The sequence below is a fragment of the Bubalus kerabau genome, chromosome X (genome assembly GCF_029407905.1).
Source record: "Bubalus kerabau isolate K-KA32 ecotype Philippines breed swamp buffalo chromosome X, PCC_UOA_SB_1v2, whole genome shotgun sequence".
Taxonomy (NCBI): Eukaryota; Metazoa; Chordata; class Mammalia; order Artiodactyla; family Bovidae; genus Bubalus; species Bubalus kerabau.
Genome location: NC_073647.1, coordinates 72,419,240 through 72,433,448, shown reverse-complemented (window position 1 = coordinate 72,433,448; position 14,209 = coordinate 72,419,240).

The window sequence follows — 14,209 nt, the reverse complement described above, 5'->3', positions numbered from 1 at the left end:
CTGGAGAAGAAAATGGCAACTCACTCCAATATTCTTGCTGGAAAATCCTATGGACAGAGGAGCCTGATGGGCTACAATCCATGAGGTCTCAAGAGTCGGACACAACATAGTGACTAAACCACCACCACCATTATTTCACCTGGGTGTCTGTACAAATATCACCTAATAAATGAAGACATACACAAACACCCCACCAAACATATCATTTGTCCCGCCTCCAGAACTCTCTTTCACCAATGATTCTTTTTTAATGCCTGAGGGAAAAGACTGTTCACATTGAGTGAGACCTGAGTCAGGTCAAATGAAGTCAAGCTCTGCATGTGGGAATTTCCAGAAAGCTGCCAGGCAGCTCAAATAATAATTACAATTCTCTAAAAATAGGGCTTTATGGGGAACTTTTAAGCCTATTTTGCCTCCTCCAGTGGCTGCCAGATTGCCAGTTTTTACAAGTACCATAATTGTGTAGCTATTAGTTTTTAAAGCTACCACTGAGCTGGGAAGAGAGCAAGTTAAAATACCGTAAAGCTCATGGTTCTTACTGAGATTCAGCCATTTTTCTTGAAAACATAGTTCTTGGATTGTTGAAAGACTGGTTAATTTCCAGAGTTCTGAAAAAGTTGATTTTGAATATTTTTCTTGTGTTCTTGTCACATTAAGAACTGCTGCTGCTGCTGCTAAGTCGCTTCAGTCGTGTCCGACTCTGTGCAACCCCATAGACGGCAGCCCATCAGGCTCCACCGTCCCTGGGATTCTCCAGGCAAGAAAACTGGAGTGGGTTGCCATTTCCTTCTCCAATGAATGAAAGTGAAAAGTGAAAGTGAAGCCGCTCAGTCGTGTCCTACTCTTAGCGACCCCATGGACTGCAGCCTACCAGGCTCCTCCGTCCATGGGATTTTCCAGGCAAGAGTACTGGAGTGGGGTGCCATTGCCTTCTCCCATCTAATCCCATTAAGAACTAGGGATTAGATTTGCAGACATTCTTACTCTAACAATCCAAAAGTGCTTTCTTATAGCTGCTTTAATCCTAAACTATTTGTCATTCCAAACAGGGACCATGTATCACCAAACCCATTACACTTATATACCACTCACAGCCATGTATATCACATTATTAGTTATACACACACATAGAGTTTTCACTTCATTCTATCAACAGTCGAGTGGATTGGGGTAAAAAAGAGAGGGACTTGAAAATTGAGCTGACTTCCTCCCTGGGACTATCTTGAACATCCCAAGCAGGTTGATAAGTATCCAAACCATGAAAACCAGTGCTGGTGCACATGCCTCAGGGCTTAAAGGTCATGATTGGCTTAATGAAAATAGACTACAGACTAAAGAGAGTCGTGAGGAGCTGCTTAAAAAAATGACATTTTATATACTAAAATTCCTATTTTTTTATATTTACTTTTTCATAACTTGATTCAACATTATTTTATAGAATATAATTTCAAACAATGTAAACATGTAACTACTCTTCTCACTGTAGTAGGGTTGTTTCCAATGCCTGCTTGATTTAATGTGAAGATGCTTTCTCCTGGCTTGAGTAAAATGCTCCTTTTAATTCACTCTAGGGACACATTTTTTGGGAATGCATTTGAACCTTCAGAGGAACTTGACAAAAAAAAAATCTATATCTGTATCTACATTTATATATCTTTCAGACTTTCTTCTAAGATACAATTAGGCAACTGATCAGAGGAATGACTCTCTTTAACAATGTCCATCTATAGTAGAGAGAAGGGGTCTTGAAGACCCTCATGCTCTGTTCCCATAAGCTACTGCCTTGAGGAAGAATAAACTCAGCCAATTAGGAGGGAAATAGTATGAGCGGAATGAAAAGTGTTCTTTGAGCTCTTACAAATGATTTGCCTTCATACTGGTTTTGAACTCCTAGCAATGCAAGACCTCTTTAAGTTCTTCAAAATTTATAAATTACTTTTCCAAAAGATCAAAAATATCTGGAGTTGGAAGAAACATTAGTGATCATATAGTCTTATCCAGTTTACTGTCTAATACTTGAAATTCCTCTATGTCTGCCTACTGATTTTTAAATCTCTGCTCATTTCTAGTGATGGGAAGCTCACTATCTCCTGAGACAAATTTTTCTCGCTTTGAATGGTACTGAACATTGACAAATTGTCTTTTTTATATTGAATTGAATCCAGTTTCCGTGGAACCTACACACATACACATACAGATGTGCACAGTGATTCTGGTTTACTCTTTAGAGAAATAAAGAAGGTATCTGAGCTCTCTTCCCATAGTTAAAATTCACCAAAGTATTATCTTCTGCAAACAAAACATTACTCATTCTTTTTTTAAAAAAATTAATTAATTTTAACTGAGGATAAATACTTTACAATATTGTGGTTGTTTTTTGCCATACATGGACATGAATCAGCAATGGGTGTACATGTGTCTTCCCATCCTCAATCCTCCTCCCACCTCCCCCCCTACTCCATCTCTCTGGGTTGTCCTAGAGCACCAGCTTTGAATGCCCTGCTTCATGCATCAAACTTGCACTGGTCATCTATTTCATATATGGTAATATACACAAAACATTCTTTAACCATAGCTCTCAGGCCCAGCCTTTTCACTGTATTGTAAGTCCAAGTGTGTTGGTAGATGTTTAACCAGCTCTCAAGGGAAGAGAGTTTGGTGTGGGAGACAGATTTGTACATTTATCAATTTCTGTGGTAAAAAAATACACCCATCATGACCTATCATCATGATGATACTGGATGGCAGAGATATACATAATCACTGCTAATGAACTGATACAAGCCACCTTCAGCACACCACTGGTCTTGGCCCCCTTCTTCCCTGCTCAGGCCCTTGGAGTTAGCTCTGGATCAGGGAATATGGTATCATGGCAGTCATATGTACATATCTCACCTTCTTGTACAAAAGTAGGCTTTATGCATTCTCCATCTTTCCCTCTCTGTAAATGTGTATAAATCCTTCAGTCCTTTGCTAGATCAGAAAACAGTTGGAAAGTTACAATGTCTTCATCATAAGATTGGAAATTAAGTAGTGTGTTCTCTAGTGATCAGAAAGATTTAATGTGGCTCTCTGAACTCACATTACCTATATGTCATGGACAATCTGCCACAAGAAATTTTGCCTGAGTCTATAGGAGGAAGTAGATTTGGGGTATATATAATTCACTTTTGCTAAAGACATAGTTAATTTCATATCTATGCTGTTCTTTAGTTCTCATTCTTCAGAAAGCAACTCTCAGCTTTTCATCATCTAGGCTCAGAACTCCAAACTCCAGCTTGCTGGTGCCAGTAACACAGATCTGGCTCACATTACTGTCTGGGAAGTAACAATTCTATTTGGTCAGGTATGCAACTGACTCTACTCTCTTACATGAACGTCTTGATAGATCACCTTTTAAGACTCTCTTGATAACATGTTTCTGTCTTCCAATGACTTGAGGTGCCTTACTAAAGATGGCTCAATCAGTAAAGAATTCGCCTGCAATGCAGGAGACCAGGGTTTGATCCCTGTGGGGAAGATCCCTTGGAGAACAAAATGGTAACCCACTGCAGTAGTCTTACCTGGGAAATCCCATAGACAGAGAAGCCTGGTGGCCTACAGTTTATGGGGTCACAAGAGTTGGACACGACTTAGTGACTAAGCCACCACCACCACTGAAAATACAAATAGGATTTTATAAATAAATACACATCCAGGTGTTCAGAGGAGAATTGTTGCTGTTGTTGTTCAGTCGTTAAGTCGTGTCCAACTCTTTGTGAATCCATGCACTACAGCATGCCAGGCTTCCCTGTCATTCACTATCTCCCAGATTTTGCCCAAACTCTCATGTCCATTGAGTTGGTGATGCCATCCAACCATCTCATCCTCTGTCACCCGCTTCTACCCCTGCCCTCAGTCTTTCCCAGCACCAGGGTCTTTTCCAATAAGTTGGCTCTTCGCATCAAGTAGCCAAAGTATCAGAGCTTCAGCTTCAGCATCAGTCCTTCCAAATCAGGGTTGATTTCCTTTAGGGCTGACTGGTTTGATCCATCTGTTCAGAGGACAATGGATCTGCCAAAACAGAACCTAGAGGCAAGGTGCTGCCCATGGTTTAACCTTTTATTCCAGCTGCTTGGGAAATTGTGTTACACTCTTCTCATCTAGCCTCATGGCCCAGGGATCCTTGGGATTCATTTCTTTTGACTTTTCCTTGTCCTGCTGAGAAAAAAACTGGTAAAATTAGGTAAAGAGAGATTGTTATCAGTCAAGTAAGATTTTCAGAGTTAAAATAGTGATACACAAATTTATTTACATCAGTGGTTCTCAGTCTTGCTCTATGTTGAAATCAGCTGCAGAGCTTTAAAAAATATCAATGCCTGAACCTCACCCCCAGGATTTCTGATTGGGCTGGGGCATGACCTGAGTATTAGGATTTTTAAATCTCTGTAAGTGATTGTATTATGTAATCAAGGTTGAGAACTACTAATTTAGATAATTCCTGAGTGTATTAGTTTTCCTATTGCTGCTGTAAGAAATTATCACCAACTTAGTGATTTAAAATAACACAAAGTTATCTTGCAGTGTTGGAGATCAAAAGTCCATCATGGGTCTCACTGTGCTAAAATCAAGGGATTGGCAGAACTACATTCGTTCTGGAGGCTCCAGGGCTCATCTGCTTCCTTGCCAATCCAGTTTCTGAGGTTCCCTCTATTCTCTGGCTTGTGGCCCCTGTTCTCCGTCTTCAGGGCCAGCAACATTGGACCAAGTCCTTCTCACACTACATCACTCTTGTTCTCTCTCTTCTGACTCCTTCTTATATAAATATCCTTGTGGTTATTTTTGAAAATATACATTTTCATACCCAGATGATCCATATAAATCTCCTTATTTCAAGGCAGCTAAGTAGCAAACAATTCCATTTGTGATCTTAATACTCCTTTGCCGTGTAACCTAACATATTCACAGTTTCCAGAGGGTAGGATATAGCAGCTTTGAGGAGCCATTCATGTGCCTACCAGAATTGAGTCTCTCCTGGATCATCTATAATAATTCTGCATGGAAGGTGGAGGGGTTAGGTGGAGGAAGAGAAATATATACCAAAAGGAAAATACCCAAATCCTTTTTTGTCTGTCTTTGGAGTATCTGAAGAGAGACACTGTCACACATTTATGTTTAGGTGCTCATTTGGCTACATATGTTGTCAATGGGCACTTTGGACAGAACCTCATACACACTGGTCACTCACAATAAATGCTCAATGAATGAATGGATGGATGGATAACTGATAATGTTTTTGAATGTGCATCTTCTCAAGTTTTCTACACTTCTCTGTCTTGAGTTATCTGTGCCCCAGTTTAAAAAAAAAAAAAAAAAAGATCACTCTCCTATCAAGCTCAAACTTTTGCTGTGACACAGTTTGAGTAAAGAGAGAAATGTAGAAGTTGGGTATCCAGAGTTAAGTAGAAGTAGAATCCTCAGAGTTAAGGCCAAGTGAAAGACATAGCTGCAGCAAAAAAAAAAAAAAAAAAAAGGCTCATGCCTACTGGGCCTCATCAGAGAACTGCATTCAGGGGTGCACCTGACACCTTCTTCTACTGGTGTCCAAAGTGAAGGTAGTACTGGATGTTCTATAGTGTCCTGAGGTTTACTATATCAAGAAGTTGAATGCTATACCACAAAATTCCTGAAATCTAATAACATGAAGCAGTTTTTTGTTGGTTTCTGTTTGTTTCTTTGTGGATTAAGCCATCCCCACTGGACTCCACTTGAGGACTGCAGTTCCAAGTCCCTGCAAAGCCATTTCTACCTGGGTCAATTTTCATCTCACATTTATCTTTCTAGCTTAAAGAATGTGGTTTTCCCACATGGTTCATATGGCCACACTCTTTCGATCATGAGAATATAGCCATTTTAATGGGGTTAGACCCTAAAGATAATTCAAATGACAGTGAATGACCTCTGCTTCTGTCAGGGTTGTTAATTGTGTGCTCATTTTAAGACTTGGGGTTGGGACAGTGTCTGCAAAAGCTTACTGCAATGCTAAGGGGAAAAAAATTGCAGACACCAAATGGTTTCTGACTGTAATTTTGTGCATGCCTGTGAGCTATTCTCCAGAGCTCTCAGGGAAAACCTCTACAGGGATTAGGGACCACAGTCAGCAAAATAGGGGATTCCTTTTGACATTGACAGCTCACTTTGCCAGTCTGAGATTTGACTCCATTGCTTCCATAACAGGCTTTTACTGGGTACTTCTGCATCTGCTGTCACTGTTGACTCTGCCAGGCACTGTTCTGTTTGCACCAGGATTACCACTTGGAGTCCTCAGATCATCAAAGCTGAATGAAATTCTGTGGTGAAGAGAAGGGAATGGTTTTCTCATTTTATTTACACTCCGTTAAAGGGATGCTGAGTTAGGGACACAGCCAAATGACAGATATCACAGTGCTCTTCATATCAGCTCTCCTATAACACACTAAGGATAGACAACTGGACCCTCTCCAGTTGGGATGAATCCTTTCCCAGGAAATTTCCCAGTCCCTCATACACGTAGACTTACATACAATGGTATGTCTGAATTCTAGTCATGGGCATAGTTTAAACTCAGAATGGGACCTTTTGCTATACAAGGTTGATCTTTAGGCCCTTCCCAGTATCACTCATCAGCGAACAATCTCTCCAGAGGGAAGATAAACACCTAAATGAAGGCCATGAGGGGAATTGAGATCTTGACTTTGCTCACACTTGGGCCCCATCCCTTGTTAAAGCCTATATATTTTCTTCAACTGTCACTAGTAGATTCAAGGGTTCTTAACAAAGATCACATATCTCAATTATTTCAAGGTAGCCAGGGGATTTTTTTAAGTCCAAGATTCTGGGAAAGGAGTCTTGAATAAGTAGAGGAAGGACATGGATACATAGAAATGCAAATACTTCTTTTTGCTCCATCTATAGTTGGATCTAGAGTCCCAAAGTACTACTGAGGAGAGAAGAAGTTGTGACAGGTCAAATAATTGGTTTTAGAGTTTAAAACAGTCAGTTAATTATTTTGCAATTAGCCAGTTAGCATTGAATTACTTGCTTTTAAAACATCTATCTGAGTAAATTAAACTGTCATTTGTGCTTCCCCCCACAAACTTGTTGGAATACATGTGAAAACAAAGAGCAAATAATTTTCCTAAAAAGTAGGACACGACTGAGCGACTTCACTTTATTTCAGGGTAGTTGACTATAATATGGAAATATTGGGAAAGGATCATTCAGAAGGAGAGGATGGGGATCAAAAGCCATCATTTTAGAATTTGTGAATATGAACCACATATACACAACTAAAGTTCGAAGCATGGCATTACCATCAGATTTCCTGGTACTTCTATTTTGCAGCACCTGATTGAATGCCTCATAAGATTGATGAGCTGAGTTTTTATTTTTTAAAGAAGAAAATGACTTTTTCATAAAAGGCAAAAATATAGTAATTTAGAGGCCTGATTGGATGCAGATAGATCTGATTTCAAATCCCTTTTCCACCATTTACAATGTTGACTTTGCAACATTTCTGGGCATATGTTATATAGAAAGCTGGTGGTGGTTTAGTTGCAAAGTCATGTCTGACTCTTGTGACTGTAGCCCGCCAAGCTCCTCTGTCCATGGGATTCTCCAGGTGAGAATACTGTAGTGGGTTACTATTTCCTTCTCCAGGGGATCTTCCCAACCTAGAAATCGAGCGCCAGTCTCCCGCACTGCAGGCAGATTCTTTACTGACTGAGCTATGAGGGAAGCAGGGAAGGCTAAGTAAGTAAGTGTTAGTCGCTCAGTCATGCCCAACTCTTTGCGACCTCATGGACTGCAGGCCACCAGGCTCCTCTGTCCATGAGATTTTCCAGGCAAGAATACTGGAGTGGGTTGCCATTTCCTTCTCCAGGGGATCTTCCCAACACAGGAATCAAACCCGGGTCTCCTGTACTGCAGGCAGATCCTTTACCGACTGAGCTACAAGGGAAGCTCAGGGAAGGCTTGTGGCCCACTAAAATTTGTATTCACCTTTCCTTAGAGTACAATGGTTCCAGGGAACCACCAGTAAGGAACCATATTTTCCTGCCCCTCTTGCATCTAGATGAGGCCACATTACTAATTTTCACCAAAGGAATGGAATCTGAGACTCTAGAGATAGCCAAGGCACAATATGGAAAGAGCCAGGGTTCCTGAAACATCTCATGGAAGAACGCTACTGACTAACCAAGAATACCCGCCCTGGGTTGTCACATGAGTCAGAAATAAAATTCTACTGTGTTAAGCTACTGAAATTTTCAGGTTCATTTGCTGCAGTGGCTTTAGCTCCCCTATGCAGGGTCTGATGCCCCATCTCTAAAATGACACTACGTATATGTGCATGCCACTGGATTTGTTACCTAAAGTCATGCAAGTGAGTGGTGTCAGTAGAATGGTGGGAGCAAGAGGTGTATATAGAGGATTTTGGTATGTTGGCAAGGGCTACTAGACAGGCAGGGGTTAGGAAGATTTGACTGTGAAAGAAGTGGGAAGAGCTGCTTAGGGAAAAGACTAAATCAGTAAGCAGACTGAAACAGTGGTTCAAAGTGAAAATGAAAGTCTCTCAGTTGTGTCCAACAGTTTGCAGCCCCATGGACTGTAGCTCACCAGTCTCCTCTCTCCATGGGAATTCTCCAGGTAAGAAGACTGGAATGGGTTGCCATTCCTTTCTCCAGGGGATCTTCCTGATCCAGGGATCAAAACTGGGTCTCCTGCATTGCAGGCATATTCTTTACCATCTGTGCCACAAGAGAATTTACTGCATCCAAATCTAAGCTTTAACACTACCACCTGTGACTTTGGACAAATCACTTCACTTCTGTGTGCCTCAGTTTTATCATTATAATTATTACCATTATCACAATGTACATGTATAGAAATGGAGATGGCAAAAAGACAGAAAAGAAGATGAGGCTAAGAGCCAAATGGTCTAATCACAGCCAGACTCTGCCCCTGGTCAGTTTTGTCAACAAAACTAGGTCATTTGGCATCTCTGGGTCTCAGTTTCCACATCTCTAAGTTGGGAATCATATCTACCCCATCTATAAGGTTTTTAGCTACATTCAAAAGAAGCAACTTTTATAAGAAAAGGTTTTTTAAAATATAAAGTGTTATTTTAGAGTTTGGACCACCCAGTAGTCAGACTGTTTTTTAATGTACATCCCAAAGCAACACTTGAATGCTTCCACATGCCAATGAACATGGTACATGGGATCAGTCAGTGCTGGAGACTACCCACTTAGCCTAACAATGGATGCTACTGCAATAAACACTTCTAGATCCTCTCTTGGGGATACAATAAAACTACTGTCATTGCTTTACATCCATGCATCTTTTTTAAACAGACTTAGTATTACCCAGCTTAAACATACATCTTACTCACTAGACTTGACCTTCAGTGATTTCTGGCCATTTCCAAAATAAAATCTACCTTCAAAGAAAGAAGAGTTCTTGTTGGATGTGTCCCTGAAACAAAGGCAGTTCTAAAGGAGGTCCTGCTCCACTGTTTTTTTGCAGTTTTGTCCAATCCCTAAAATCATACTTTGCATGTTAAAGGAGTCTCACAATGTTTTGTTTTGTTTTGTTTTTCTGAGTATGACCAAAGTATATCACTACTTCTGAGGAGGGAAGAAATTGGTGACAGATCAAATAATTGGTTTTAGAGTTTAAAACAGCCAGTTAATTATATTGCAATTAGCCAGTTAGCATTGAATTGCTTGCTTTTAAAATATCTGCCTGATTGAATAAACTAAACTGTCATTTGTGCCTCCCCCCACAAACATTGGAGTACATGTGAAAACAAAGAATAAATCATTTTCCTAAAAAGTAAGAAAAAAGAGTGGATTCAGAGTGGTTGACTATAATATGGAAATATTGGGAAAGGATCATTCAGAAGGAAAGGATGGTTCAAAAGCCATAATTTTAGAATTTCTGAATATGAACCACATATACAAAAGTATATCACATATCATGGAAAGTAGGGTTCATACCAGTCCGCATTCCCTTGGACAGCAAGGAGATCAAACCCGTCAATCCCAAAGGAAATCAACCCTGAATATTCATTGGAAGGACTGATGCTGAAGCTGAAGCTCCAATACTTTGGCCATGTGATGCAAACAGCCAACTCATTAGAAAAGACCCTGATGCTGGGAAAGGTTCAGGGCAAGAGGAGAAGAGGGTGACAGAGGATGAGATGATTGGATGACATCACTGACTCAATGGACATGAGTTTGAGCAAGCTCCAGGAGATGGTGAAGGACAGGCAAGCCTGGCATGCTGCAGTCCATGGGGTGGCAAAGAGCTGGACACGACTGAGTGACTAAACAACAATATTCAGTGATATGCACACTGAGTCCCAGAGAAGCTCAGTGACTTAGGCCTGGTCACATGTATGATGAGCAGAAGCTGGATGTAATTGAAACCTTTTTGCTTGGAAATAAGTATGTATCTTCCCAAATGCTTAACTTGAGGGAAAAAACATGCTTTGGGTTGTATATGATGCTTATTTAAATGTCATTTGCCAGTGACAGCCTTATCCCAGCTGAAATGACAGTGACTGAACTAAGAGAAGGATACTTTAAGGAGGGAGAAAAGTAGATGGAGGTAGAAGCAATAAAATTTGCTACACAATTGACTGTGAGAACTAGACCGTTTTTATTTTTTTTTTTTTTTTTTTTTTCTGTAATATGTATATTTGTTTTTTTTTTTGTTTTGTTTTGTTTTTTATTTATTTATTTTTTTTTAATTTTATTTTATTTTTAAACTTGACATAACTGTATTAGATTTGCCAAATATCAAAATGAATCCGCCACAGGTATACATGTGTTCCCCATCCTGAACCCTCCTCCCTCCTCCCTCCCCATTCCATCCCTCTGGGTCGTCCCAGTGCACCAGCCCCAAGCATCCAGTATCGTACATCGAACCTGGACTGGCAACTCATTTCATACATGATATTTACATGTTTCAATGCCATTCTCCCAAATCTTCCCACCGTTTTTATTAAAAAAGCATTTAAGATGATCCCAGATTGGAAGATATCTACTCCTTCCTTAATCCAGTAGCCCCCTCTGTGCTTCTGAGAATTGTCTCTCAGGATACCCCAAATTTGTGTCCCATCTGGAGCTGCTGTGTTCTCATGTGACTCCCCCTCAGTCCACACAGGAATGCTCTAGGGGTGGACCTCTGGTCCACACCAGTAAGTACCCTTTATCTCATTTTTTGTGCTTTGTTCAAAGAATTCAATCACTCCCCGAGTAGCTATATAAGTTGTAATGCTGTAAAGCAGAGCTGTCCAACAAAAAGATGGTGTGAGCCAAGTATGTAATTTTCAATGTTCTAATTGCCACATTAAGAGAGGAAACAGGTGGAATTAATTTTAATAACATTTTATTGAACACAATAAATCCAATATGTTATCATTTAAACATGAAATCTATGTTTTTTTAATTAATAAGATATTTTACATTCTTTTTTCCCCTAGTACTCTGTGTTCAAAATCCAGTTGTGTGTTTTACACTTACAAACCATCACATCCCAATTTAGACTAGCCACACTAGAAAGAAAGCTGAGCCCCGAAGGACTGATGCTTTTGAACTGTGGTGTTGGAGAAGACTTATGAGAGTCCCTTGGACTGCAAGGAGATCCAACCAGTCCATCCTAGAGGAGATCAGTCCTGGGTGTTCATTGGAAGAACTGATGTTGAAGCTGAAACTCCAATACTTTGGCCACCTGATGCAAAGAGCTGACTCATTTGAAAGGACCCTAATGCTGGGAAAGATTGAGGGCAGGAGGAGAAGGGGACAACAGAGGATGGGATGGTTGGATGGCATCACCGACTCAATGGACATGGGTTTGGGTAGATTCCAGCAGTTGGTGATGCACAGGGAGCCCTGACATGCTGCGGTTCATGGGGTCACAAGGAGTCGGACATGACTGAGTGACTGAACTGAGCTGAACTGAACACTTTGAGTGCTCAATAGCCACACGTGATGGGTAGCTGCCAAACTGGACAGAATAACTCTAGAGGCCTAGATCATCCACTATGTGGAAAAAGATAGCCTATAGAGAAGAAAGAAGTAAGTCAATATGCAGAGAGATCCAGACATGAAAAGCAAAGAGAAAAACCAAGAATACTGGTGGCATTCAAGTCCCTGATTTTAAGGGTTCTTGAGGGTCAGTTACACCCTCTCAACCAGGACAAGCCATAGCCTGGATGTTTTTTGAGATATCCCAGTTACCTTTCAATAATATACTCTGTCCATGGGATTTTCCAGTCAAGAATACTGCAGTGAGCAGCCATTCCCTTCTTCAGGAGATCTCCAAGACCCAGGGATCAAACCTAGGTCTCCTGCATTGCAGGCAGATTCTGTACCATCTGAGCCACCAGAAAAGCCTAATAATATAATACTTTGCTATTAAAAATATTATTTTTCTCATTATTGAGAATAAAGCAGAGTCATTTGCTTGAATTACCTTAAGGATGGTGATTTTCTCAATTTATATGCCCTCACCCCTTCTCTTAGCAGACATTACTAATGAATTGCTCATTTTCCCTCTTTCTTATGGATTCCAAATGTAGGCGGGAAGGAGGGTCAAGAGGGAGAGAGGACATACGTATACCTATGGCTGATTCATGTTGATATATGGCAGAAACCAACACAATATTGTAAAGCTCCAATTAAAAATAAATAACTTTAAAAAAGAAACTAATGAACTAATGCAGCACCTCAAGCATAGAACCAACTGATAAAATGATGTATAAGCCAAATGATTCTGACAATTATGAATTATGTCAATAAAAAGGTGGTATCTAAAAAAAAAAAGAATCTTTCTAAACAATGCTCTAAGCAGTTACTATCAAATAATTGGAGTAACCATGTACATGGAAATGTATCTACCACCACTGCTATAGAGCTGCAATGTGTCCATTTTCTTCTTTCCCTTAATGAATAATGAGAGCTATCTTTATGGACATGTCACACATGAGACAATCCCTGATGCTCCTAGACAAATGTGTGTGCATATTGAGGTTAGGGGAGGAACATGATCTCATGGGGGCTTCCCTTGTGGCTCAGGTGGTAAAGAATCTACTTGCAGTGTGGGATCCCTGGGTTGGGAAGATCCCCTGGGAAGGGAAAGGCTACTCACTCCAGTATTCTGGCCTGGAGAATGCCATGGACTGTATAGTTCATGGGGTCACAAAGAGTCAGACACAACTGAGTGACTTTCACGTCACATAACTCAAAGGAGAACTGAGGAAGCTACACTAACTGAAGGATACACAGCTAGAAAAAGCATGGTTTGAACAGTTATTGCAGCCATATAGTTTTTTTGCCTCAGACAGGTGATTTGGGAATGTCACCTAGACATTCAGAAACTTAGCCATTGTAAAATGTAGCAAGTCATCAAAAGATTTAGTGGAGAAATTGTGGATGATTCTTTATAACAAATCCATTTCCTAAGTATTCCATTTGGGGGTTGTCATAAATATCAGCCAAGGAAGGAAGAGATGCCATAGTAAGATGTCCTACTAAGAAATTCTGTCACTGAATCCATGAATCAAACCACTGGAAGAAGTTTAAAATAAATCTGAATACTTTCTTTGTAGTGCTGGTGGAGTCTTCAAAGAGGAAAAGATATTTGTGCAATTGTATTCAAATAAGACCAAAAGTAAACAGGTTTAATTTAAAGTTAAAATGCACAATCTTTCTTTTCAATCTTATTTTAACAATAAAACTTACAGAAAGCAAGACTTTCTTCTCTAATATTCTTCTCTCTGAGGATTTCCAGAAATTTGCTTCCTTTTATAAGAATGCCATTTCTGGGAAAGTAAAAGACTACATTTTTGGATTAAAGAATTCTGAGGCGACCACACCTCAGCCAGTGTCATTAGAATAATTGCTGATACAATGCTGCCCTCTAGCAATGGCTCAGATTGGGCTTCTGCCCCAGTAGTCCTCTCCCCAGACCACTGAGACACCTTCCTACTTCCAGAGCACATCCAAACAGAAGGGGAGTTATCATCTTGTCTGGTTCCCTACTGAGAATTGAACAATCACAAAGATGAGGTTACTGAGGCCCAGAATGATCAAGTGACTTGCCCACGGTCAAACAACTTGTCACGGACTGACATAGCTGGAATTGCAATCCAGATTTTCATTTTGTTTTATTCTCTGTCTCTTTC